An 18,757-nucleotide genomic window follows, 5' to 3' on the forward strand; every position below is an offset into this window, starting at 1 on the left:
ACCATGACATTCTCCAGGCAGGAATACTGGAGTGGGTTGTCATGCCCTCCTCCAAGGGATCTCCCCAACTCAGGGATCAAACTCATATCTCTTATGTCTCCTACATTGGCAGGCAGATTCTTTAACACTAGCGCCACCTGGGAAGCCCTCCAACAGCCTTCAGTTCAGTTCAGTTCAGTCGCTCAGTCGTGTCCGACTCTTTGCGACCCCATGAATCGCAGCACGCCGGGCCTCCCTGTCCATCACAAACAGCCTTAGACATCTGTATATGAGAGTTCTGTCATCAGCCCTGCCCACCTCACACAGCTGTTGTACATTAAGTAAAAGAAGAGATGAGAAAGCTCTCTGGAAGCCTAAAAGCAATACAGAAATAGAAACTGATATAACAATAATCCTGTACCTTTGCTGTGTCCTGCTGTCTGCACAGAGCTTCCTATCCTGTACCTCCTGATCCTCAAAGCAACCCTGAGATTCAGGAAAGGACAGTCATACCTAATGTACAGATGTGAAAACTGAGGTGCAGAGAGCTCAAGCCCACGATCACAAAGACCACAAGGGGCATAGCTGACAGTGGCGTCCAGGTCTTCTAACTCCAAGCAGTGTTCTGTTCACCACAGAGGCACCCAGCATTGCCTAAAAGCACAGCCTCTGCTGTTCAGAAACCCTCCTTCTCCTTTAATACTGCCTCTTCTCCTAGCTTTGCTGACTGATAAATGCACTTCTCCATGCTCTTTGTAACCAGCAGTGTTGGGGAGGTAGGCAGGCTACAGACTGGGCTCAGCTTCTGACCCACTGCAGGGCTACAGAAGAGTCCCTGTCCCCCAGTTTCCACCAAATCTGTGTAACTTTGATGCTAAAACCACTTAACGACCTAATCTAGCTGCTTCCAGGAAATGCACTCAGGCCCTTCTCGAAGGACCAGGCCTTTGTAACAACACCAGGAGCAGGACAGAGCCAGGTGCACAGAAAGGGCACCCAACAAGTTCCTAGGGGCTCCACGGGCATCTTCTCAGTCCTCTCATGATAACTTCAGGCCGGCATCGGGATCGACAAGGAGCAGAATGGCCGCGTGACCCGCCCACTGCCGTCACACAGCCTGGAAGTGCTCGGTCGCAAAGGGCCCCGTCTGCATTTTCCATCGCAGCATGGGTAGGAGAGAGATGGAGACAGACGCACAGAGCTGGGCCTCCTGTGTTTCCTGACCCCACAGAAAGGGCTTTATCTGCGCTTCAAGCCACTTTCCAGGCCTCCCAAATTTTCCTTCCTTCAGTGAATTAGGTGGGAGAAAAGACAGTCAGTTGGTAGCAGAAATTAGACTTCAGTTGTCAGATACAGGCATTCTATAAAAGCAGTGACTAGGGATGGGACTGCCTGGGAATACACCTGTGTAATTCACACCTGTGAGCAAAACTCCAACTTTCTACAAACAGGTGTGTTCGGCTGACATAATCAATCTCAACATGAACACAATTAATGACTTTGCTCATGACAGGTTCTTGCTGGAGCTTTATATGCACTATATATACTGTTCCCACTTACAGACCATCTTATATGGAAAAACCTGACTTTGGAATAGGAAAATAAGGAGGCAATTAATCCTCTGGCAAAAGGACTCACCTGAGATTTCCTCCACTTCTCGTCATCCCCAAATACAACTAGTAGAGTTTCTCTTCCCACCCAGAGCATAGGTATCCAATGGACTTGGAAACATGACTTGAGAAACAAGTCATTTCCTCCTTTCCTGACTGCGAATCTAGCACCAGTTTTATCCCTTCTTGCCAGTTAAGCAGGAGAGGAGAAGGCTAGTGTGTCAGGGTTGGGCCTGAAATGTACTAGTACATTCCCCTCAATGTTCCAATAAAGGAGAGAAGATAGGGGGACTAAAGAAGCTGGATAGAGCTATTCAGAGCTCAGGCTTCCCAGGTGGCTCGGTGGATAAAGAAACCACCTGCAAAGCAGAAGACACAGGTTCCATCCCTGGGTCGGGAAGATCCCCTGGGAGGAGGGTATGACAACCCACTCCAGTACTCTTGCCTGGAGAATCTGGTGGACAGAGGAGCCAGGCAGGCTATGGACCATGGGACTGCGAAGAGTTGGACATGACTGAAGCAACTGAGCGTGAGCACACGCACTGTGAGCCTGCCAAGCACACTGATGCCTCCCTGTGCCATCAGCATCCAGGCCTCCTGCCTCACACCACCCAGAGAACATTCTCATTGACATTCTCTAGGGGAAGCCTCAGCGTACTTTCCCTAAAGCCACTGTGTCTCCTGCTTCCTCTGTGATCACACCTGGACTTTAGACTGTATCTCTGCCTCCACACCCGTCAAAGTTAACCTGTCCTCTGTCCCTTGCCACTGATTCTTGGAGAAAAGGACTGCCGTGTCAACCTCTTCTAAGGGGACCTAGAATGTGGTGGTGATGGTGGTTTAGTTGCTAAGTCGTGGCTGACTCTCAAGACCCCATGGACTGCAGCGTGCCAGGCTCCTCTGTCCATGGGATTCTCCAGGCAAGAATACTGGAGTGTGTTGCCATTTCCTTCTCCAGAGGATCTTCCCGTCCCAGGAATCTAACACGGGTGTCCTGCATTGCAGGAAGATTCTTTACCGACTGAGCTAACAAGAGCCTCTTGGAGAGAGTGATGTTTTGAACAAAAGGATATAATCTCTAATAGTGAAATTTCAAGGACAGTGAGGAAGAAACGGGGTGCAGGATAAATAGGGGGAGGGAATGACAGAGAAAGCACTGAGATTCAGCCTTGAAATCATGTCACACGGACTGGCCATGAGCAACTACTACTAAAAAATCTGTTTTTCAAAAGTTAAGACTCAATTTCCAGATGTCTGCTTTGGGGAGCCAAACTACTGTTGATCTGTGTCCAGTTCATCATGGAATAAAGTCTGAACTCCTCACCCGAGCCTTTCAGACCTTCCACGGCCGGCTCCCCCTTCCTGCCCCTAGTAGGAATCCACTCGGCCTTTGGTTTCTCTGCTGGCCTCAGACCTACTCTGGGCTTCCCAGGTTGTGCCTCTACACACTGGCCCAGCTCCAGGGACCCTCTCATTTGTCAGAGCAACCACAAGGCACAACTCCAGGGGGACACCACTGCCTTCCCAGCTCACACGTGTGCAACACAGCACAGTCCTCCAGTCTGCCCGCCTTCACCAAGTCTCTCCTGAGGACGCCTCTCTCTCATGGCACACTCCCTCTCCCCAACCTTCTTGGTGCCCCCATCACCTTGGGATCACTTCAGTGCTTTGACACTGACTGTCTCATATTCCCTTGATCTGGATGGGTGGGACTGGGTCCCCAACTAGAGCATAACTTCCCCGGGGGAGGGGGGAGCGACTGGGTCCTGAGTCTGTAGAAACCACCCTCACTCCCAGGCTAGTGGGTTGAGAATTTGGCATTGGTTTTCAAAGTGTGATCCTGGGAGCAGCAACCAGCACCTGGCAACACAAATTTAGGAATGTAAATTCTCGCCCAACCCCCCTCCCCCTCCCCAGCCAATGTCGGACACTCTGGAGGTGGGCCCAGCACACTTTTTAGCAAGCCCGCCAGGCAATTCAGGATGCACAGGAAGTCTGAGAACCACCCAGGAACGGGGTCCTCTGTGCACCCTGCTGGGTTTGCTGAATTGATTAGCAGCGTTTTCCAATTCGGAGAGGTTCAGGCCCACTCGGGGCTACCCGTTTCACTGGTCCCTCATGGGGACCCAACTCCCACGTTTGGTCTAAAGAATCAGAACCAGCTGGCTCAGAGAGCCTCCCCAGCAGCCCGACACACTGTCACGTCCAGGCCAAACACAAGCAGCACCGGCAGACAGGCTGCCTCCAGCTCTCCTCCAAAGGGCACCCTGGTCAACAAACCCTCCCTAGTACAGCTAACTAGGTGGGCATAGTATTCATCAACCGACTCGAGTTGAGCAGCGTCCTCATCTCCCCACCGAGTGACCCTTCCCAGCTGCGGTAAGTACTTTTCCAACCCGGAGCTTGGCAGCTCCAAGACACCGCCCCCCCCCCCCACCAAGTCCCTCACACCTTTCACAGCCTGCCCCCGCTAAACCCCCAACATTCCAGCTCCCAGGCAGAACTGGGGTGGAGAGGAGAGGTCAGACAGGAAATAAAGAGCCAGGTTCCCAGCCCCACTCCAGACGCACAGACTCCAAATCTGTAGCAGGGGGACCCAGTGCTGAACCGGCTTTCCTGGAAAATCTTATCATCAGACAATCTAACCACAAATCCGCCCTCCTTCCTGGACAGATGGGGAAACTCAGGCCCCAGGACAGTGACTTGGGGCCTCCCAGACCATCCCAGACCATGGAGCACTCTCGCCATCTCCTCGGCCCGCTCTCATGGCCTGGATCTCCACCCAGAGTTCCTAACACACACTTCTGAACCCTCCACTGGCTCTGCCTTGCCTCTCCAGTTAAACTGCAAGGGTCTAGGGGCGGTGCCAGGCCGCAGTCTTGAGTTCCCCCACCCCTGTTCCCACCCCTTAGTACTGTGCTCAGAGCTGGGCACAGGAAGCATCAATAACTGGTCCAGGAACGCTGACCTGCCCAGGCAGCCCGCACTCAGCAGCAGTGTATGCACTGAGATGAATCCACCGGATCACCAGATTGTCATCTTGAAACACCCTAAAAGATCTGTCCCAGGAGAGCTAGAAAACGTACACACTCTGTGGGGAAGCAAACAGCCACTTGAAGAGCTGCCCAGAGGGGAGGCCAGAGCAACGCTGGTGGGGGATACAGAGGATGAGGGTGCAGGGTGGGAGGGGCAGGCTTCCCCTCCTTGTGGATTCTGCTCAGAGAAGCACAGCTGGGAAACGGGACACAGCGCTCACACTTTCTCACCTCTGCCTCTCCAGAGCCCTGACGCTGTCACACCGGAAAGGTGACAATGAAACCGAGACAAAGAAGAGCTCCGAGGAGAAAACACGCCCGCCCAGTCACTGGCTCACAGGGAATCCTCACAGATGCCTCCTCCCCGCCCAGAGCGCGGGACACAGGACAGGCACCCCCACCCCCGCCCCATGGCATGGAGGTGACTGTCTGCTGAGATCTGAGCTGCCGGGGCTCCGGGGCAGGCCTGACTGGCACTCAAACGTTGCCTGAGCCAACCCTGCCCTGGTCCTCCCCGCCTTCCTGCCTCGGTCAGAGAGGCCGGCAGTACAGACAACCCCCAACAGCTCCATGGCCTGAGACAGCAGAAGTATGTTTTATGCTCCCGGGACATGGGTGTCTATATTTCACCCTTTCCATTTTCATATTTGCCCAAATCCCATGACACACAGTTTACATTGTTGTCACAGAGCACAACTATTCTAGGCATAGAACCAATTGCTCGGCCAGTCTGGCTAAACCAGGTCATGCTGTGGTAACAACAACCATCCACTGCAGACCAGGCTTGTCGCCGTCACGCGGGGTTCTAGGCTGCGGCAGGAGCCATGCTCTCGAGTGTGGCCGACCGTCCTGTCGTGCAGGGCCTTGAGCTGGTCATCAAACGCTCCAACCGGGAGGTGAAATCCAGCACACGCGGTCCACACTCTACTGGCCAGAACTCACGACCCCAGCCCACAACAAGGAGGACAGGACAGACAATCCAGGGCAGAGACAGAGAGCTGATGACCACCCACCCGCAAATACACACACACACAGCCCCCCAGGGCAGGTGCCTGACATTCTTACACCCTAGCTTCATGCCTTTCCCTCCCCTGTGAGAAGCCAAGCTTTCTCCTGGTCTTTGTCATTTTCACTCCAGGATAAAGGAAAGCTTTCTAAGCCAGTTTAGAAAGAGGAATCTATGAAGATGATTGAAATATGATTTTCAAAGAAAATGACAGGGAACAGACATTATTACAATATATAATATCACAATCTCACAGTATATAACACTTCACTCTATAACATAACACACTTTTAGCTATAACAGGCAGTTGAAATTAAAGGTTTTCTAGTGATGGCAACATGATGGGACACCAGATAGGACTGCGAGAGTGAGTCAGGCAGAATGTACAAAGGAAAATTTCGAGAATGAGTTTAACAACAGTTCAAGGATACAAAAGGAGGCCAGAGAAGGCCTGCCCTGCAAGTACGGCCCCTTGAAACCCATCAAAAGCTGATGGCGTCAGTTCTGCAAGGATGCTTTGTGACTCTAACCAGCCGTCCCTTTCTTTTTCCCCCACAAGAGAGAAGGGTGGGAGAGACCTTGGAAAGGAAGCCATGGGTGGTACAAAACAGGAACAACAACAACAAAAATCTGTATTGAGGTGAGGGTGGGGAGGGGCAGAGGAAGAGCCGGCCGCCCTTCTGGAGGCGCCTCATCATCGGGGGATGCAAATGCAGAAAGATAATCCAGAGAAGCACCCGGGACACTGGAGCTGCTCCCTAGCTCGGAGCTGCTCCCTGGCTCAGGGCTCTGGCTGCTTCCCCAGGTCCAGTCATACCACCCCAGGATGCAGGTACCTGGAACTGTTCAGAATCGGGCCTTCCTGGAGGAAGCTCCCCGCTGTCTGCAGAGATCAGACGTGGTGGAGGGTGGACAAGTCAAGACGACCCTCGAAAACTGTGAATCAATAAATCGATCCCAGGTGAGGATAACTACTTTGCCAAGCATCGGAATACAGGAACAATACCCAAGTCATTCTTTGGGTATTCCAAAGTCACTATGGCTTGTCAAGATGCTTCTAGTTGTTCTTTGCATGTCAGTCAACTCGACTGTAATACAAACGTTTATTGAGTGTTAGCTCTGCACCAGACTCTGCAAATCTAAGAGAAAGAGCTCGAAAGAGAGAGCGCCAGGCATGAAGCCTTCTCTCAGGAGCTCCCAGGTCTGAGGTGCACATGCTGTGTGCTTAATGCCGAGTGAGGAGAGGCTGAGAGCAGCAAGGCTGAGCAGCGGGGGCTCAGAGCCTGAGGTGAGGCTGAGCCCGCAGGGGGAGGGAGCAGAGGATTAGGGGAGGCTCCTTGCGGGATCTGACAGTTAAGCTGGGATTTATAGGACGAACATTTCTCCAGCATGAGGTTTGGGGTAGTGGTAGGCCAGGAAGGTTTTACAGGGATATCTTACGAAATATGGAAAATCCCAGAGCTGTGACACACCAGGACAGATCTGAGGAATGAATGCAATTGTGAAAGGAAGAATTGGAAGAGATGTAGGCAAGGGCCACAGCACAAGGGGCTTTCCAGGTGGTGCTAGTGGTAAAGAAGCGAAGTCGCTCAGTCGTGTCTGCTGTTTGCAACCCCATGAACTGTAGCCTATGAGGTTCCTCCATCCATGGAATTTTCCAGGCAAGAGTACTGGAGTGGGTTGCCGTTTCCTTCTCCAGGGGATCTTCCCGACCCAGGGGTTGAACCTGGGTCTCCAGCATTGCAAGCAGACGATTTTACCATTTGAGCACCAGGGAAACTCCCCAGTGGTAAAGAACCCACCTGCCAATGCAGGAGACACAAGAGACTCGGGGAAGATCCCCTGGAGAAGGGCATGGCAACTCACTCCAGTATTCTTGCCTGGAGAATCCCATGGACAGAGGAGCCTGACGGGCTACAGTCCACTGGGTTGCAGAGTCAGACATGACTGAAGCGACTTAGCACAGCACAAAGGGCTTTGCATTGAACTGACTCTAGAGCACAGAGGCAGCCAGGACGGGAGGTCAGAACACCTTAAGAGGCTGGACCAATAGCCCAGGTGAGAGACAGTCCAGGTGAGAGGAGGGCTGAACCAAGGCAGTGGTGGCGGGCACTGAGGGGAGGCTACAGGTATGAGAAATATTTCAGAAGCGGAATCCCTAAAATTAGGTTATCTTGATGCAAAGTTGAGGGTGAGGGTGAAGGTGAAGGGAGGATGTGAGGGAGCCAGAGGAAGGAGAATGTGTCATAAAGGGCAACCCACTGCAGTACTGGGACACATAAAGGGTCCCAAAGGGTCCACACCGCATCTGCGGCAGAGACCTCAGGTAGACAAGGATGGAGCAGCTGGCAGCCATAGGAAATGTGTGGCCTCTGAGAGGAAAAGGGAGGTCTCGCCATGACTTACATGTCCTAGAAACCTCGTATGGCAAAGGGGAAGGGAAGAGGGGCCCCGAGGGTCCCAACTGTGTTTTCTTTTTACCGCAGGATGGAAGAATAGTTTTCTGCCCGAAGGGGAAGAAGGGCGATGGGAATTTGAAGACAGGAGCTGGAAAGGGGAAGGTAAATGGTGCCAGGAGTGGATGAAGTCTGGAATGCACAGGTGGGGTAAACCTGTGTGGGAGCCCACGAATTCGGAACATCTGGTCTCCCCGTGTCAGGCAGCCCTCCTAAGGAACGATGTCCAGAGACTCACAGGCGACAGAATACAGAACACAATGGTGTTCATGCCATATTTTCATTTCTATAGAAGTCTTAGTTTCTCAAAAAGTTTGCATGAATGATCTCACTCATCCCACGCAATGACTCTGTGAGATAGGCGTGAATAGTCCCATGAGACACAAGAGGACGCTTCCTCGGACTCATAGAGTAAGAGAGTGATGGGGCTGGCGTTGGTAACCTGGCTTCCTGGCTCCGGTCTGCTGCTTACCCTGGGGTCCCAGCAACTTCAGAGTCCCAGCTCTCGATCCCACAGGGGACTCATGCTAACTCACCCGCACAGTCTTTCGCTAAATATACAATTTCAATGTACTCATTTAATTTTATCTAACCTTGCAAAAATACATCCAGAATCAGGCTTAAAACATATCAAGTTGTTGTCATTGGTTAGTCACTAAGTCATGTCTGACTCCTTGCAACCCATGGACTGTAGCCCGCCAGGCTCCTCTGTCCATGGGATTACCCAGGCAGGAATACTGGAGTGGGCTGCCATTTCCTCCTCCAAAACATATCATAGCATCTACTAAACATGATTTTCAAAAAACTTTGCTAGGAACGTTGAGATTCTGATGAACCCTCTCTCCCCTCTTGTGTCTTCATTCACGCCCTATGCTGCGTCATGTGGAGAGCAGGTCTCAAAGCAGGGGCATGTTGGGATTTGGGGGAAGCCCTTAAGAAATATTAAGCTTAGGATGCATCTGGGATCACGGGATCAGAACCTCTTTGGGGTTGGGGGGTGGGAGGGGGTGGCAATCAGAAGCATCCAAGGGATTCGGCTGCCCAGGGAGGACTCAGAACCCTGATGTGGAGGAAAAGACAGCCCCAGAAGGTTTATGCGAGGTGCCCAAGACAGAAAGGGAAAAGCTGAAGCTAGACAGATTCAAAGAGTCTGGTCAAACACACAGGCCCATCAGACAATATATCAGGAGGAAAGACACAGAGAGAAACTGTCTCCAGCCATGTAATTCCAGTTCTACCTGCCGTAAAGCTTTTGCCCCTGATGGGCATGCTCCCATTTGCCTTTTCGAATGCTGTCCCACAAGAAAGGCAGGTTTGGGTATTTCCTCCCCTTTTACAGATGAGATAACTGAGGCTTGAAGCTGTGAAATGCCTGCCCAGGGTTGTCATCTTTATGAAATAAAAACAACCCAAGTGGAGGACCAGATCCCACTTCCCAAGAGGAACCTCTGAGACAGAGAGCTGACACTGGTCCCTCCCCATTGCTGAGGTCTTCCCACATAGGGGCCCTTCTCATATTCCTAAGGGGGACCCTTGCCAGTGAGCTCACCTCTCCCCGGAGTCACAGGGTATTCCTTGATGGGCACCCAACTCTCTCTAACAATCCTGCAACACACACTGTTTCATGCCCTCAAGTGGAAGTCTTGTCACCTGCATCACCGAGTTCCCTTACATCTCTAACATAAGAAGCTTGGGTAAGTTCTCAAGTAACTCCAGCTACCACCCCAAATGGCTCTAAGAAAGGTACAAACAACCCCCTGCCTCCTGCTCCAGACCAGAGCCCTGTCTCGTCTCTCGTGAGACATAGAGCTCTGACAGCCCCCAAGTATTCACAATGACATCACCTCACACAGCATCTGGAAGGATGCTGCGCTCACCCCAATGGCCTGCTGTCTGGCTGGGAAGCTGTAATGTGCACACAGGAAACAGGAAAACCAAGAGTTCAACTGGGTGAAACTGACCTTGGGTGTGTTCCAGCTCTTGGGCAAGTCATCCAATCTCTCTTTACCTCAGTCTACCCTGGAGGCTCAGGGGTAAAGAATCCACCTGCAGTGCAAGAGTTTCAATCCTTGGGTCAGGAGGATTCCCTGGAGAAGGAAATGGCAACCCAGGCCAGTATTCTTGCCCAGAAAATCCCAAGGACAGAGGAGCCTGGCGGGCTACAGTCCATGGGGTTGCAAAGAGTCGGACACGACTGAGCGACTAAACAACAATAACTCATCAAAATAATGGAGACGCTAAAACTAATACTACCTTAGAGGGCAGTGTGGGGTCAAATGAATTAATCCGTAACAGTGCCCAGAAGGTGCACTAAATTAAAGATATCTGGGCTCCAAAATGCTGCTTGTTATTGCTCTTTGTTTTTCGTGTTTACTTGATGTTCACAGGAGACTATGCAGCCTAGAGTAGTCAGGAGACAATTTCCACCTGAGGCTGGGCTTTTAAACATCGATACAGTTGACAAAGGAGAGCACCATGCAAGAGGAGGACAGAAAATGAGATGCTCAGAGTTGGAATGGGGCGTTCACTGGCTGTCAGGGAGCCATGACGTGTGAGACCTAGGCCTGACCCCCCTAGAATTCCTGCCACTGCTGCAAGACAGACCACATTATTAAAGAAAATACCCCACAGGAACCGAAACCAAACAACTGCAGGCAACAGGAGTTCAGGAAACCTTTGGCTCTATCTCCAAGGCAATTGAAAAGAGCTCAAAACAGATTAAAATATGAGATGAATTTTGAAGCCCAGGAATGAGAGAAAATGAATCCTGTGACTGAGGAGCCAATGTGATTATTTCATTATTTGGTTAGAAAGTTAAAATGTGCAGGAAATGTCAGATGCTTTCTCAAGATGGAGGGAGGTTAGGGAGAGTGTGGCGTGGGGCGGGGGCGGTGTGGGGGGGGGTGCTGGAGATATTCTTTTTAATACTAAAAAATAGCTTTACCTCGACTTAGCTGAAATCAGGATAATCCCCTTGGGAAGGCAACTGGCCCTTCTGCCAGTCTGTGTAAAGGTCTTTTTAAGACACACATCCTGCTTTTTAAAAGAACTCTCCCATCCAATAAAATGAATCAAATCCTACAAGTCCCCAGGTGAAGAGTACCTCACCCCACCCTTCAAGGCACTGATGATGGCTTAGCCCCCAACCAAAGCTGGTAGAAAGCTCAGTCACCAGCAGCTTCTCCCTGCAGTCTCTCTCTGGCTTTCCTGCCCAGATTGACCCCTCTCTTCCCCGGACAATCCCCACCCTTAGGTCTGTTTACTGTCTAGGCCAGCCTATGTCCCTATGCCCCCATCTCCATGTCCATCATTCAGTCAGTTATTCACTAAAAGTTTCTTAGGTACCAACTTGCAGGCTGTGCTGGATGCTGAGGACACAATGGCATGGGAGGCCCAGTCCCTTCCTGCAGAGAGTCACCCATCTATTAAAGAAGACAGCTGGGCAGTGGGCAGCAGAGAGGGCTGGGGAAGCCAGAGAGCAGGACCGGTTAATCCTGCCGGCAGGGCAGGGGTCAGGCAAACCCTCAAAGGAGGCACCATCTGGGCCTGACCTTTGAGTTGGCTTTGATTATGCAGAGAAGAGTAGAGGCAGTTCCAGTTGGGGGAACAGAAGAAAGCAAAGGCCCATGGCCAGGAACTGTGACCCTAACCCAAGGGAGAGTGAAGAGGCAAGTTTGGCTTGTGTGAACAGGCTGCGTGAGAGGCGAGAGGGAAAGCTAAGGGAGTAAACTGAGGCCTGATGGATGGGGCCTTTTGTATTTTAATATTTTAACATAAGGACTTCCCTGGTGGCTCAGATGGTAAGCATCTCCCTACAATGTGGGAGACCGGGTTCAATCCCTGGGTCAGGAAGATCTCCTGGAGAAGGAAATGGCAACCCACTCTCATATTCTTGCCTGGAAAATTCCATGGATGGAGGAGCCTGGCGGGTTACAGTCCATGGGGTCTCAAAGAGTAGGACACGACTGAGCGACTTCACTTTTCTTTCAACACATTAAATGGTTTGAATTCAAAAGGTACAAACGGATATACAGTGAAAAGTCACTTTCCCATCCCTGCCCCCAGCTATCCTATTCCCCATCTCAAAGGCAACCAATATTAGCAGTTTCTTATGTACCCTTACAGAGATATTTTATGCATATACAAGAAAATAGATACCTCTTTTGCCCTTCATGCACAAATAGTAGCATCATATATATATAAAATACCTTCCTACTTTTTCCATTTAATTTTATATATTGTAAACCAGTAGTTCTCAAAATGGAGTGTGTATCACAATTACCCACTGGCTTGCTAAAACACAGACTGTGGAGCCTCACTTCAGGGTCTCGCATTCAGTTGGTCCAGGGTGGGACCTGAGGTCATACATCCCCATCAAGCTCCCAGGTGACACTGCTGGTCGAGGAACCATATTCTGAGAGTCACTGGTATAGACCACGCTAGCTGAATTTATAAAGAGCTTCCTCCTTCATCTGGTGGCTGTGTAGTATTCCACTGATTGGATGTACAGTGATGTATTCACCCAGCCCCTCCCATCTGGATTGTTCCCAATCTTTTGTTATTTCCAACAGCTCTACAGTGATTACACTTGTGCACTCATTCCTGCATTCATGTGGGGGTAGAGATCTGGGATACAGTCTGGGTCAAAGGCTTTGCATACTGGCCATTTTGACAGATAACTGCCAGAAACTTGGAGAGAAACTTAAATGCTAATATAAGAAAATCTGAATTTTAACTAATACAGACATTTAAGCAGAAGACTAGTAAGGTCAGGTATATGCTTTAGGAAAACTAAACTGGCTCCACAGTGAAATGTGGATTAGAGGAGAAAACTAACCATGTGGAGGACAGATTCCAAGGGCATCCCACGAGACCTGCCTGCAGATGATCATACCTTTGAGTGTGGGTGGGACCCACGACTGACCTCCAACCAGTGCAATCTGGCAAAGACGATGGGGTGTCACTTTGATGATCACAGTACATTATTTTGCTCCATTTTGACAGTAGCTGGACACTAGAGACACTCTTTCTCCCTTTCTAGCCTTGGGAAGCAAGCGTCCATGAATCCCACAGCTACAACAACCACATGAAAAAGGAAACGGATTCTTCCCCAGCTGAGTCTCCTGATTAGAACCCAGTCCTAGGGGACACCTTGATTGCAGTTTCATGAGAGCCTTTAAGGCCAAGACTTAGCTCAGATGTGCCAGGACTTATGGTTCACAGAAATAATAAGCCCATGAGATAATAAATGTGTGTTGTTTCATGCAACTAACTTTGCACTGACTTGTCTGGTAGCAAAAGATAACTAAAACAAACATTTAGGCAGGTTCTCAAAAAGTAGGCTATCATGGTGAAGGCCTGAAGTGAACAGATGCCAAGGGCAGAAGAGGGGGATAGGGATGAGGGGTGGATGTGGCAGATATTTAAGAAGGTAGCAGGGCAAGTGATTCACAAGAGGAGCAGACAGAGGTGAACTCCTACCATCATGGGGCAAGATGGTTGGAAAATGTCCCTGAAACAGGCTCAGCCCGTTTTCATGAGGTCAAATCACAGAGCAGTCCAAGGTGGGGAGAATCAGACGTGCTTGTTCCTTAACCCTCTTCAGAAGAGTTTCTCTCCTTGCAGAGAGCTCCAAGAGAACCTCAGCGCAGCCACCCCAGACCACCAGCCATCATCGGTAATTTGCTAACAAAGCAGATAAGCACCTACACAGAGAAGACCCGCAGAAAATCAAGGTGGCATTTCAAACCCCTGGGGACTTTTCAAATAATTGTGTTGAGACAATCCAGGAATGATTTGGGGGAAAAAATGGATCCCATATATCAAGGACATAAACAAAAGATGAAGCTATGAAAAGAGTTAGAAGGAAAGTATGGAAGAGTATCTCTAATAGTCTTGAACTAGGAAGAACTTTAAACACATGACCCAAATCCAAATGCCACTTTTTAAAATGCTCAAAATAAAATGCTATACCTGAGTTCAAATTTTTTTAAATACCTAATACCACAAAATACAATAAAATCAAAAGAAAATGGAAAAAATAAGAACAAAATACTGGCAACATCGCTGACAGGCATAGGGCTAATTTTCTTGCTACTTGAATAACGTGCATGTGCAAACATGTGCAAGTCTCTAAGAAGCAACCCAGTAGAGAAATGTACAATAAAGAAGAAATTAAATTGTCTGCCCACAAAGCAGGGAACACGAATGCATTTGACACATCTGAAATGATGCACATCCTCACACATGGCAGGAAATACAAATTAAAACTACAATGCAATCCAGTTTTTCATATATTAGGTTGGCAAATACGCTTAAATATACACAGTGCTGAAGAACCAGAGTGTATAGAACTGCTCTCATTCATGGTTAATGGAGTTTAAACTGGTGTCACTAGCAAGCATAGAAAGAGAAATACACAGACTCTCTTGAAAAGGACACACAAGCACTGGTAACAGTGACAGTCTGCAGGAGAAGACCCATGTGGCCACTCCAAGACACAGGAAGTGAAAGGGGAATCTTCACGCATCCATGTTGTACTGTTTAAAACTTTCCCAAATACATAATACCACATTCTCAATCATTCTAAAAAGTAATAAACCGAAGGAAGTAGAGAGGATTTCCATTTCTGGGAAGACAGAATAAACACACTTTACCCTATACATCCCCCTAAGTACAACTAAAAGCCCTGATTTTATACATAAAACAAACGCAACATGAAACTGAAAGGTAAAGAAGAGCAATTGGCTGGGGACTTTGGAACCCAGGGACCTCAGGAAGACAAGAAGCTAGGCTTGCTGGATGGTGGGTTTTCTTTTGGCCTCACGTAGCCCAGATTTGGAGCTGAAGATGCTGGCAACTTGGAAATATTAATGGGCATAGACAAAAAAAAATTCCCACAAAAGCGTGCTCTTCCTAGCCAAAAGGCTAGGAAAGGGGCAGCTTAGAAAGACAAACTGGTACATAGTAATTGCTTTAATCTAGCCAAACACTGCAGAAAAAATTGTGGTCCCACCCCCATCCATCCTTCTGGACTCCCACTCCCACCCAGCAGTAATGACACACCCAAACCCCTCCTTCCTGGAGTAGTGTCAGAGGAGGTTTACTGGAAAGCCAAGACTGTTTACTACTTCTCAACATAAAAGACCACTCGCAACCCCTGTGGTGTCAGTGGAGGTCACAAGCGGACCAGTAACTAGGCATTCCAACCCCTCCAATCCAGAAAGGAATTTGTTGAGGTCAAGTGGACTTCAACTTCCACCTGGCAGTAATAAGGCAGCGCTCCCAAACTCCCCTCTGGAGCATGTTTTTTAAAAAAATAGCCAAAGTGAAAGGCTTAAATAGGATCTAAGGTCTCAAAATATATTACCCAAAATGTCCATGTTTCAATTTTTAAAATCACTTATCATAAAGAATCAGGGAAATCTTAAACTGAATAAAATATATTCAGTAAATGCCAACTCCAAAATGACAGACATGTCAGAATTATCTGGCAAAGATATTAAAGCAGCCATTATAAAAAATGTTCCAGAGACTTCCCTGGAAGTCAGTGGTTAAGACTCCAAGCTTCCAATGCAGGGGCCACAGGTTTGATCCCTGGTTAGGGAACTAAGATCACACCCTGGTCAGGGAACTAAGATCCCACATGCCACGTGGCATGGCAAAAAAAGTTTCAACAAGCAACTATGAACATGTTTGAAACTAATGCAAAAACCTAACAAGGAAATATAAGCTATAAAGAAGAACCAAAGAAAACTTTAGAACTGAAAAGTACATTAACTGAAATGCCAAATTCAATTAATGGATTCAATAGCAGAATGGAGAGAACAGAGTTCATTGCAGTTAATGAACTGCAATATAGAGCAATAAAAATTACCCAAACTGAAAAAACAGAAAACAGACTGAAAAAGCAAACAAGCAAAGCCTCAGGCATTTATAGTAAAACAATAAAAAGTCTAACATTCTTATAAGTTATAAGAAGTCCAAAAGGAGAAAAAGGGTGGGCTGAAAAAGTGCCCAATAATAAAAACCCCTCAAATTTGGAGAAAGACACAGATTCAAGAAGATGAAAGAATTTTTAAATGAAATAAACTGAGATAAATCCACATCAAGACACATCACAGTCCAACTTCTGAAAACAAAGACACAGAAAAAAATCTTGAAAACAGCACTAGAGAAATTACACCTACCAATATGGGGAAACAATTAGAATGATAGCAGATTTCTCGCCAGAAACCATGGAGACCCAAATAAGCAGAACAACGTTTTTCAAGTGTGAAAAGAACTGTCAACCCAGAATTCTATATGTAACGAAAATATCCTTTAGGGATGAAGGGGAAATAAATTTATTCTGAGATGAAAGAAAACTAAGATAATTTGTTGCCAACAGACCTATCCCCTAAAAGAGTGGCTAAAGGAAGTTATTTAGAAAAAAAAAAAAAGGAAAAAGAAATGATTGAAGAAATCTTTGAATATTGTGAAAGAACATACTTAAGCAAAAGTGTAGGTAAATACAAAACTGATTTATTTCTCCTCTTTAATTTCTAAGTGATATTTAATGGTTGAAGCAAAAATTATAACACTAATGTAGTTTTAAATATATGTAGAGGAAATATTTCAGACTATCACTTTATAATCAGGAGAAGGTTAAAAAGACATAAAGGAAGGTAAAGTTTCTATATTTTGCTCAAATTGGTAAAATGATGACACCAGAATGATGTGTTATCATGTACACATAACGTACATATCACTAAAAAGGCTATGCAAACAATATAAACTGAAAAATACTATAGGTAAGTCAAAGTGGAATATTTAAAAATGCTTAGGTAACACATGAAAAAGCAGGGAAAAGGAAAATAAAACTGAAAGCAAGAACAAACAAAAAATATAAAACTGCATAAAACATCAATAATTACATTAAATGTGAATAGTCTGAATACATTAAATTACATTAAATTTTGAATAATAGTGATTCAAAACATGAATCACTATTCTGTCAATAAGAAATTCACTTTGAGTAAAATGATATAGGCAGGTTGAAAATAAAAGGATGCAAATGCATATATCATATGGACATTAATCAAAAGAAAGGAAAATGGTTATATAAATAGGAGACAAATTAGACTTCAGGGGGAACATTACCAGAGCCAAAGAGGAGTATTTTTTAACTTTATTTTTATTATTGACACTATTACAGATAGAATGATCACAATCATATTAACAAAATATGGAACACTTCACAAATTTGTGTGTCGTTCTTGTTCAGGGCCATGCTTATCTTCTCTGTATTGTTCCAATTTTAGCATATGTGTGGCTGAAGTGAGTACAGAGAGGAATATAACATAATGATAAAAGGTTAATCCACCAAGAAGACAGAGCAATCCTAAATTCACATGCATCAAACAACAGAGATACAAAATATGTAAAGCAAAACCTGATAGAGCTGAAAAGAATAAAAACATAAATCCACACTTCCATTTTCAGATTTCAACATTCCTCTCTCAGAAATTAATAAAACTAGGCAATCAGCAAGGATATAGAAAAACTCCAAAACACCATCAGCCAACAAAATCTAATCAACATTTCCAGAATACTCCACCCAGTAATAGCAGAATGTACATTTTTCTAAAGTGCTCAAAGAACATATGCCAAGATAGACTATATCCTAGGCCATAAAACAAATCTAAATAAGTTCAAAAGAACTGAATTTTCATACAGAATTCATTTTCTATTTCATATAGAGTGTGTTCTCTGACCTCAAAGGAATCAAACTAGAAATCATAACAGCAAGATAACAGGAAAACCTCTAAACACTTGGAAACAAATCAGTGTACTTCTAAATGATCTGTGAGTCAAAGAGGAATCCAGATGTCCTTGAAATGGGTGAATTGTCAAGCTAATTGTGGTTCATCCATACCATGGATCACTACTCAGTAATAAAAAGGAACAGACTACTGGTAAATGTACCAACCTGGATGAATCTCCAGGGAATTACACTGAGTGAAAAAAGTCTGTCTCAGAAAGTTGCACTTATACTATATTATTACATTTACATAACATTCTTGAAGTGATAAAATTATGGAAATGAAGAACAGATTATTAGTTTTCAGAGGTTAAGTAAAGAATCAGAGCAGAGAAGGGAAGTGGGCATGGCTATGAAAGGGGAACAGGAGAGACCTATGTGGTGATGAAAATATTCTGCTTCTTAATTGTATCAATATCCTAATTGTGATTCTGTATTATATTTTATAAGATATTGCCAATGGAGAAAACTAGGTTGAGGATACAAGGGATTCCTCTGTACTATTTTTTATAACTGCATGTGAATCTCTAATTATCTTAAAATAAAAAGCTTAATTACAAAAGAGTAGAGAATCCCTCCCAGAAGATGTGTTATCAAGGCAAGAATGCCAATATATATACATTCTCCTTTTCTCACTCTCTCTCCCCCTCTCTCTCAGACAAACACACACAGACACCCCACCTATCAAGTGCCTTCAGCTATCACCATCTACATTTGCAATGACTTTCTGCCTCTCTTTGGACCAGCCTCATCCAGTCCTTTGTGAGTTCAGAGAAAACACCTCTGAGGCCTTTCCTTTGGCTCCTGAAGCTCTTCCCCAGCTTGGCCTAGGAGCAAGCACTGAATTTATAAAAGGAACTGAGAACCCA

The 18,757-nt window shown here is 46.7% G+C and overlaps 1 non-coding gene across 1 annotated transcript; it reads right to left on the reverse strand.

The window, feature by feature from the left end:
• Window positions 1–17,306: 17,306 nt before the first annotated feature.
• On the reverse strand, window positions 17,307–17,412 carry LOC128067593 (U6 spliceosomal RNA). The gene has a single exon (XR_008201406.1). It is a non-coding gene; the product is annotated as a U6 spliceosomal RNA (small nuclear RNA).
• Window positions 17,413–18,757: the final 1,345 nt, after the last annotated feature.

Source organism: Budorcas taxicolor, chromosome 22, assembly GCF_023091745.1.
Source record: "Budorcas taxicolor isolate Tak-1 chromosome 22, Takin1.1, whole genome shotgun sequence".
Classification (NCBI taxonomy): domain Eukaryota; kingdom Metazoa; phylum Chordata; class Mammalia; order Artiodactyla; family Bovidae; genus Budorcas; species Budorcas taxicolor.